The 8635-nt window shown below is 37.6% G+C and overlaps 1 pseudogene across 1 annotated transcript; it reads left to right on the top strand.

The window, feature by feature from the left end:
- The first annotated feature begins 829 nt into the window (after positions 1-829).
- On the top strand, positions 830-7915 carry LOC110773420 (ABC transporter G family member 36-like; annotated as a pseudogene). Its single transcript, XR_015826250.1, has 19 exons — positions 830-983; positions 1171-1598; positions 2007-2216; positions 2518-2602; positions 2739-2898; positions 3027-3103; positions 3194-3247; positions 3507-3597; positions 3746-4047; positions 4230-4828; positions 4995-5155; positions 5248-5357; positions 5443-5596; positions 5694-6069; positions 6281-6613; positions 6693-7067; positions 7162-7295; positions 7396-7623; positions 7735-7915. The product of XR_015826250.1 is annotated as an ABC transporter G family member 36-like (transcript).
- Positions 7916-8635: the final 720 nt, after the last annotated feature.

Below are 8635 nucleotides of genomic sequence, written 5' to 3'. Positions count from 1 at the left end.
AAAGTTGATGAAGAGGTGACAAAGTGTTGCAATCAAATTAAACAATGTTTGTGTAGAGTTCAAAGTCACCAAAACTTTCTGCAATATTGTCATGCAGATTACCTACAACTAATATGTGAGCTAAGAATCAAGTATTCATGTGCCAATGTCAAATGCGTTTTAATGTATAAAAAAAAAAAACAATTCAAAAGATAAAAATATCTCGAAGTTTTTTTTTTTTGGACAAAGAAAATATCTCAAAGTTGAAAAAGGAAAAAAATTCTACAACATTCACAATATGAAGAAAGAAATAAATTCAAAACAAAAGGAAAGAAATTACAAGACCTTAACAAATAAAGAAGAAGATTTCGTCACTTGATTTTGTAGCTAATATGGTAGCTACTAATTTAGCAAAGATGGGATATGTTTATTCAAATCCTTCTAATTTGGTTTTGTATTTTTCTTTTTTCTGTTATACATGGAACTAGTTTTGATATCTATGGTTATAAGATCCCCCGAAGATTTTCTTTGTAAATTTGTTTCATGTTTAAAAAAAAAAAAATTAATTGGTCGCAAATCTGGTGATGCAAAATGCATTGAATCATGTATGAAACTTGAAAGGATGGATTTGTAATGTGACATGGAATATGTAATTTTGACACATTGCAACCATGCAGTGCAACATAAAAGCCTTTAATATATATACATGGACAAGCCAATGGAAGCCACCAAGTGGAATTGCAGTGCACAACTTCTTATGTAATTTGAATACTTTTGAGGCAGTCCAGAAATTATGCCAACAGTCTCTTAAATTAAAAGAAAATAATCAAATTGAAAATTGTTGCTCTCTTCTCTTGTGCATGTTTAAATAGGCACAAACTTTTCCAAGCAGAGCAGAGCAGATGGTCTTGCATTGCATTGCATTGCACCAGTCCTCTGCATCACCGGCAAAACTGAGATATTTTAATTTCCAAGAATTTGAACTGACAAAGTGCAGAAAACCAGTAAGTGGTCTCATTTCAATTGAAATGCTGTATTTCTATAGCCAATTTAATTCACCACTTACATCAACCTCAGTTTTTTGAACATATATTTCAATTATTTTTTCAAAAATTGGAGCAATCTAGCCATCAAGTTTCTTAATTTATGATCTGGGCAAGTTCCATTTCCTCTATATTTATTTGGTTTCAGGCAAGGAAATTAAAAAAAGAAATAAAATAGAAGGAATAGAGAAAGCCAAAGGTTCTTCAACAGAAATCTACCATAGCTTGAGCAGAAGAAGAAGCAGAAAGCAGGGGGGTGAGCATGGAGGATGTGTTTTTAAGCACCACGCCCTCTCGACGAAACATTCGAATGGATGAAGACGAAGAAGCTCTGATATGGGCAGCCATTGAGAAATTGCCAACATATAATCGGTTAAGAACAAGCATCATCAAGTCCTTCGTCGAAACCGATGATGATGATGCTCAAGGAAACAAGACCAACAAAGTCATACACAAGGAAGTGAACGTTCTGAAGCTCAACATAGCCGACCGTCAAACATTTATTGACACCACTTTTAAGGTTGCAGAAGAAGATAATGAGAGGTTCTTGAAAATGTTCAGAAGTAGAATTGATAAGTAAGTTCTTGTTCTGTCTCTCTTAAGTTCTTGTTCTTGTTCTAAACTGAATATTTTAGGTTTTGTTACAATCTTTTTAGGCGGCTAAAAGATTATTGTCATAGTAATTTTTGCATGTTCGGGTACACCCCGTGGCTGGTGTACCATCCAATAGACATGGAACATGTGGAAATATTGTTCATTTCGGCCAAATGATAGTTTTTGGTCTCTGTGGTTTGGCCGAAGTTCTACTTTGGTACGTGTAATTTCTAACTTTTCGCGATTTTAGGCCTCTAGCTTACTAGAACAACGACTTAATTTTGTTAAAAAAATTCGACATGTGTTTTCCCTTTACCCTAATAAACTTTTGCGTAAAAAGTGCATGGAATTAATAATTTATTTATTTGCTCATGTTGTAATTGATTTCAGGGTTGGGATCAAACTTCCCACAGTGGAAGTTAGGTTTGAGCATTTGACAGTGGAAGCCAATTGCCATGTTGGCACCAGAGCTATTCCCACCCTCCCAAATGTGACTCGGAACATCGCAGAATCAACTCTTGGTTTAATAGGGATCAAAATGGCTAAGAGAACAAATCTAACAATTCTCAAGGATGCCTCTGGCATTATCAAACCATCAAGGTAAGGTACATCATATGATAGCAGCTTTTAGGTTGCTAGGGGTTGGGTTTAAAATTCAATTTCACTAAATAGTTACTTGCTTTCATTATTCCTAGAAACTATTGGAAAAAAAAAAATGTGTGTACAAATTATTCATTACATGATCCTAATCAGTGCATAATTGAAGTTACTACTGGTGGTTTCAGTTTGGTTGGTAACCGAGTACCGACTGAGAGTTACCATAACATTTTGTTGTCATAATTTTCGAATTTTGGCCAATAATTTGTCATTTTGGATAATCTTTATTCATGTTTTGTTGTAGGATGACCCTTCTATTAGGCCCCCCATCTTCAGGGAAAACAACCGTTTTGCTGGCATTAGCTGGGAAGTTGGACCCAAGCTTGAAGGTCAGTCCTCAGCTCCACCGTGTTATTTGAACTAATTTATTTATCATTAGCTTGACCTGTTATTCTATAATATAAAAACATTTTCAAACAATTTTTCAATCTGAGTCTTTAATTAGCCATGAGATCTGTGGAACAGGTTAGAGGAGAAATCACTTACAATGGATATAGGCTGAATGAATTTGTGCCACAGAAGACATCTGCATATATTAGCCAAAATGATGTTCATATGGGAGAATTGACAGTCAAAGAAACTCTAGACTTTTCGGCAAGGTGCCAAGGGGTTGGGACGAGATATGGTAAGTAACTGCCACTAAACCAAACCAAATCATATCATAATCCATTATTGAAGTAACTCTCTTCATTTATATGTAACTTTGGAAATGAATTTGGTAGCATTTTAACAAAAATTATGCATGGGCCATAGAACTTCTTTCTGAGCTTGCTAGAAGAGAGAAGGAGGCAGGAATATTTCCAGAGCCAGAAGTAGACCTTTTCATTAAGGTATATATTTATGCGATTTCACTAAACCTGCCTTCAATGCATTGATTTTTTAAGCTTATATATATCTGAATTTCTGGTTTATTTTTTCAGGCTACTTCAAAGGGAGGAGTTGAGAGCAGTCTCATTACTGACTATACTCTCAGAGTAAGTAAATCCCAACAACATGAAATCACTCTTCTTTCTAATTTTTCACCAACTTTACTCACTGCTGGTTAGCCTCTTTTATTTCCTTGCACTTTGGCCTGTGACAACCATTTTTCAAACAGAAATATACTTAAACAAGGTCTTAGAAAGTCTTTTTTATTCTCAGAAACCACTGAAATGGTGAAGAAGTGTGACTTTATCTAATTGGTATAATCATTATATGTAACGTATCATTATATTTTTTTATCAAACGAAACAGATGTTGGGGCTTGATATATGCAAGGATACCCTTGTAGGAGATCAGATGCAGAGAGGGATATCTGGCGGGCAAAGAAAACGAGTTACCACAGGTACTTGTGCTTGTTACACTTTGAATAACAACCTTAATCCTCAAATTAGGAATACTTTTTAGAATGAATTCATATTTCAAAATTACTTCAAATGCACAACAATGTTTATAATGTGTTGACAAAGTGCAATAAATATGCTCTAATATAGGTGAGATGATTGTTGGGCCTACAAAAACATTGTTCATGGATGAGATATCAACGGGTCTTGATAGCTCCACGACACATCAAATAGTTAAGTGCTTGCAGCAAATCGTACACATTACCGAGGCCACAATCTTGATGTCCCTACTCCAACCTGCTCCTGAGACGTTTGATCTCTTTGATGATATCATCCTCTTATCAGAGGGCAAGATCATCTACCAGGGGCCACGTGAGCACGTATTGGAGTTCTTTGAGAGCTGTGGATTTCGATGCCCCGAGAGAAAGGGAACTGCTGATTTCCTGCAAGAGGTAAAACTATGATCAGTCTCACTTTACTATGGTATGTAGGTTGTGATACATCTTCTAGCCCATTAAAATGCTTTGGTCCTTTGCTAGTCCAGTTACATCCCAGCAAGCCATTAGTGTGCTTTAGCCATTTCCCCTTTGTCTAAGCCAATTTTACAAACCATAACTTTGTTCAAGTTTTTCAGGTTACCTCAAGGAAAGACCAAGAGCAATATTGGGGGGACAGAAGCAAGCCATACCAATACATATCCGTCACTGAATTCGCAAACCGATTCAAGCAATTCCATGTCGGCATGTGTCTTGAGAATGAGCTCTCAATCCCTTTCAATAAGGCCCAAGGCCATGGAGCAGCCCTTGTAGTCAAAAGATATTCATTACCCAGAATGGAATTTCTGAAGGCCTCTTTTGACAAGGAATGGCTACTTATAAAGAGGAACTCTTTTGTTTACATTTTCAAGATGGTCCAAAGCATTGTAGCGGCATTTGTAGTCACGACCCTATTCTTGAGGACGCAAATGCACACTAGAAATGAAGATGATGGTGCACTATATATTGGTGCACTTCTGTATTCCATAATCCATAACATGTTCAGTGGTTATGCTGAGCTCACATTGGTCATTGCAAGACTCCCTGTATTTTACAAGCATAGAGACCTTCTTTTCCAACCTGCTTGGGCTTTCACTCTCCCATCTGTCCTACTCCGGATTCCTATATCTCTTTTTGAATCCACTGTTTGGGTGGGCATTACATATTACACCATCGGATTTGCACCTGAAGCCAGCAGGTATTATTACATTTGTCTTCTTAATTTCATTTGTAACCTCATGTTTCTATATATACCCTTTTTGGCTTACTAGCATACATGAGTTGAATGTTTCACACACTTAAGACACTGTTACAATGGTTGTTACTTGTTAGGATACTAATTGCAGCTATCAAAATATTTGTAGGTTTTTCCAGCAACTACTGCTGATATTTCTGCTGCAACAGATGGCTTCAGGGATGTTTTGGCTTATTGCTGGAGTCTGCAGGACCACGATCATCGCCAACACCGGCGGGTCTCTCGTTCTGCTCATTGTTTTAATGCTTGGGGGTTTCATAATTCCTCGAGGTTGGTATGGAACTGAATATTAAACATAGTTTGCAATGTAATAAAAAGAAAAGAAAAAAACCAACCAAAATTGAGTGATTAATTTGTGACAGGTGAAATTCCGAAGTGGTGGCGGTGGGGCTACTGGGTTTCACCTATGACATATTGTTTCAATGCTATTACTGTAAAAGAAATGTTTGCTCCGAGGTGGATGAACAAAATGGTATGATATACTTCAGTTCATCTTTTCATACATCATGGCAAGCTAACAAAATATAACTTCTGAAATGAGCTTCATTGTGCTGCAGGCTTCAGATAATGCTACCGCATTGGGTGTAGCAGTGCTTGAGATATTTGATGTTGTCCCTGACAAAAACTGGTTTTGGATTGGCTCTGCAGCTGTTCTGGGGTTTGCAGTTCTGTTCAACATCCTTTACACCCTCACACTTACGTACCTAAATCGTAAGAATGAATGTTTTTTAATGTCTAACAAGGAATTTATTCTTATATTTGTTGTTTTCTGGTGACGATTTCTCATGTTCTTGTTTTAATAAATTAGCTCTTGGAAAGCCACAAGCCATAATATCTGAAGAAGTAGCAGAGGAAATAGAAGCAGACCAATCAAAGGAAGAACCAAGACTTAGAAGACCCCAATCAAAGAAAGATTCATTTTCTCAATCATTAACTTCTTTTGATGGAAACAATTTAAGTAAGAAACAAAACAATGTTGGCAATTTATTGGACCCAAAAATGTTGTAGGAGAAATGGAAATCCAGCGGATGAGCAGTCGATCTAATGCCAATGGACTAAGTAGAAATCCTGATTCAACTCTTGAAGTACCCAATGGTGTTGCCCCTAAGAGAGGAATGGTTCTTCCTTTCACTCCCCTTGCAATGTCCTTCGATAGTGTAAATTACTTTGTGGACATGCCCCCGGTAATATTTACTGTTCCCTATTTCACTCATTTCCTTCAAGCATATTCATTCAAGTGTTTAGTTGTAACTTGTGATCATAAACTTTATTGGTGCAATTAATTACCATGGCACATAGCTTATAAATAAATAATTGATTTTAGTCCTACATCTATAGCTAACTTATATCATCTACCTTCATTACTTGCCCAGCTAACTTTGTTCACTATGACAGGAAATGAAAGAAGAAGGAGTAAAAGAGGACAGGCTTCAGCTACTTTGTGAAGTAACTGGTGCATTTAGGCCCGGGGTCTTGACAGCTCTAATGGGAGTCAGCGGGGCTGGGAAGACGACTTTGATGGATGTCTTAGCAGGAAGAAAGACAGGTGGCCACATTGAAGGTGATATTAGAATTTCTGGCTTCCCTAAGAAACAAGAAACTTTTGCAAGAATTTCTGGTTACTGTGAACAAAATGATATCCATTCACCGCAAGTCACTGTCAAAGAATCTTTGATTTACTCAGCTTTCCTTAGGCTCCCTAAAGAAGTCAGCAACGAGGAAAAGATGGTAAGACTTGTAATACTTTTGTGAACAATGCATAGCTCAATTATCTTAATTTAAACCTACGTTCTATTATGTTTTTCAGACTTTTTTAGAAGAAGTGATGGCATTGGTCGAGCTAGACAATCTAAAGGATGCTTTAGTAGGGATTCCAGGAATTACAGGGTTGTCCACTGAACAAAGAAAGAGGTTAACAATTGCAGTCGAACTTGTTGCCAATCCCTCAATCATTTTCATGGATGAACCCACATCAGGTCTTGATGCAAGGGCAGCTGCCATTGTTATGAGGGCTGTTAGAAATACCGTGGACACCGGGAGAACAGTTGTCTGCACAATTCATCAGCCTAGCATAGATATCTTCGAGGCCTTTGATGAGCTGCTACTCGTGAAGAGAGGAGGACAAGTGATCTACTCAGGACCATTGGGCCGCAATTCTCACAAGATCATCAAATATTTTGAGGTACTTACCTGCCTAGAACTTTTCATTATCTTGATATTATACGGAAGTAAACGAGGCATTATTATCCAAGTCCATGCTCAATGACCTGTTGCAGGCAGTTCCTGGAGTGCCAAAAATTAAAGAGAGGTATAATCCAGCCACATGGATGCTAGAGGTGAGCTCAGTAGTGACCGAGTTCCGACTTGGAATTGACTTTGCACAACACTTCAAATCATCTTTTTTGCATCAGTAAGTGAAAAGAGAAAGTTACCGGAGTACTAAAAATTTGTAATGTAAAGGGTTGGCTGGCTTTGAGCTAATGTGATTTCCTATCTATGACTATAACCAGGAGAAACAAAGCTTTAATAAAGGAGTTAAGCACACCACCACCAGGAGCAAAAGACCTCTATTTTCGTACTAAGTATTCTCAGTCAACATGGGAGCAATTCAAATCTTGCCTGTGGAAGCAGTGGTGGACTTATTGGAGAAGTCCTGATTACAACCTTGTTAGGTTCTTTTTTACCTTGGTCGCTGCCCTCCTGCTTGGATATATGTTCTGGAAGATTGGCACTAAAAGGTTTGCGACTCTGTGCTCATCTCTACTTAACAAGTTCAAACGTCAAGTGCGAAAAAAGCACTTCAAGAGTTTGTTTAGACCAATTACTCAGTTATTTATCTCCATATGCAGGGAAAGCATAGCTGATCTCACCATGATTATCGGGGCAATTGTTGCATTCCTAAGAGGACACAAATTAATGTGCAAACAACCAATTAAAAATACCCGCAAGTGCACGAATCTATTGAAGTATAGATTATGTAAGTACGGGGTCGATCCCACGAAGAACTTGTCGGCTTCCTATAAGTTCTAATTTGAGTACGTAAAGAACACTTAATTGACACACCACAAATGCACAAATGCAAAATGGAAACTAAAAATGAGTAAAGAAGTGTAAAAGAAATGAAACAACACAAGAAAACTAAACAAAAACACAAACAGCATTTTCTATCACCCTTTTATCACCCATTTATCACCTATGAACAGTGCTAAAGCGACCGGTCGTCAGGTAAAAGCGACCGGTCGTTTTTGGGCAGATTCGTTTTCTCTGTTTTTCAGTTTCGACCTCTGTCCAGTGTTTTGCCTATAACTTTCCAACCGTACGTCCAAAATTCACGTTCTTTACACGGTTGGATTCAGCACAGAAAATGGAAGAACACAACGCGGACCAAAAGTCCAAAATAATTACAGAAAGAAATAAAATTCAGTAACAAAGACACGTAACGTGTCAAACACGCAACTCACACACACATTGGGGGGGGTTTTGATTTGGTTCAAGTGATCTATTTCTATTGCATGTAAGTAAATGGACTTCGAATTTAAATGAGAATGGAAGAGATGAATTATCAAGATGTGAAATCAAAATGTAACAAACACTAGGGTTTCGGAATCCACCCTAAACAATTCTACCCAAGTTCATGAATACTCAAGTGATGAACTCTAAACGTGTTGATGAAGATGTTCGCAATCAAGACCATGGGTCGTGGCTCAAGACGCATTGATTCTCTCTAATATACGTAAAGTGCATGGTTCG

The sequence above is a fragment of the Prunus avium genome, chromosome 8 (assembly GCF_965620075.1).
Source record: "Prunus avium chromosome 8, drPruAviu1.hap1.1, whole genome shotgun sequence".
Taxonomy (NCBI): Eukaryota; Viridiplantae; Streptophyta; class Magnoliopsida; order Rosales; family Rosaceae; genus Prunus; species Prunus avium.
The sequence above is the reverse complement of the archived record's forward strand: the minus strand, read 5'-3'. Positions and strand labels throughout refer to the sequence as shown.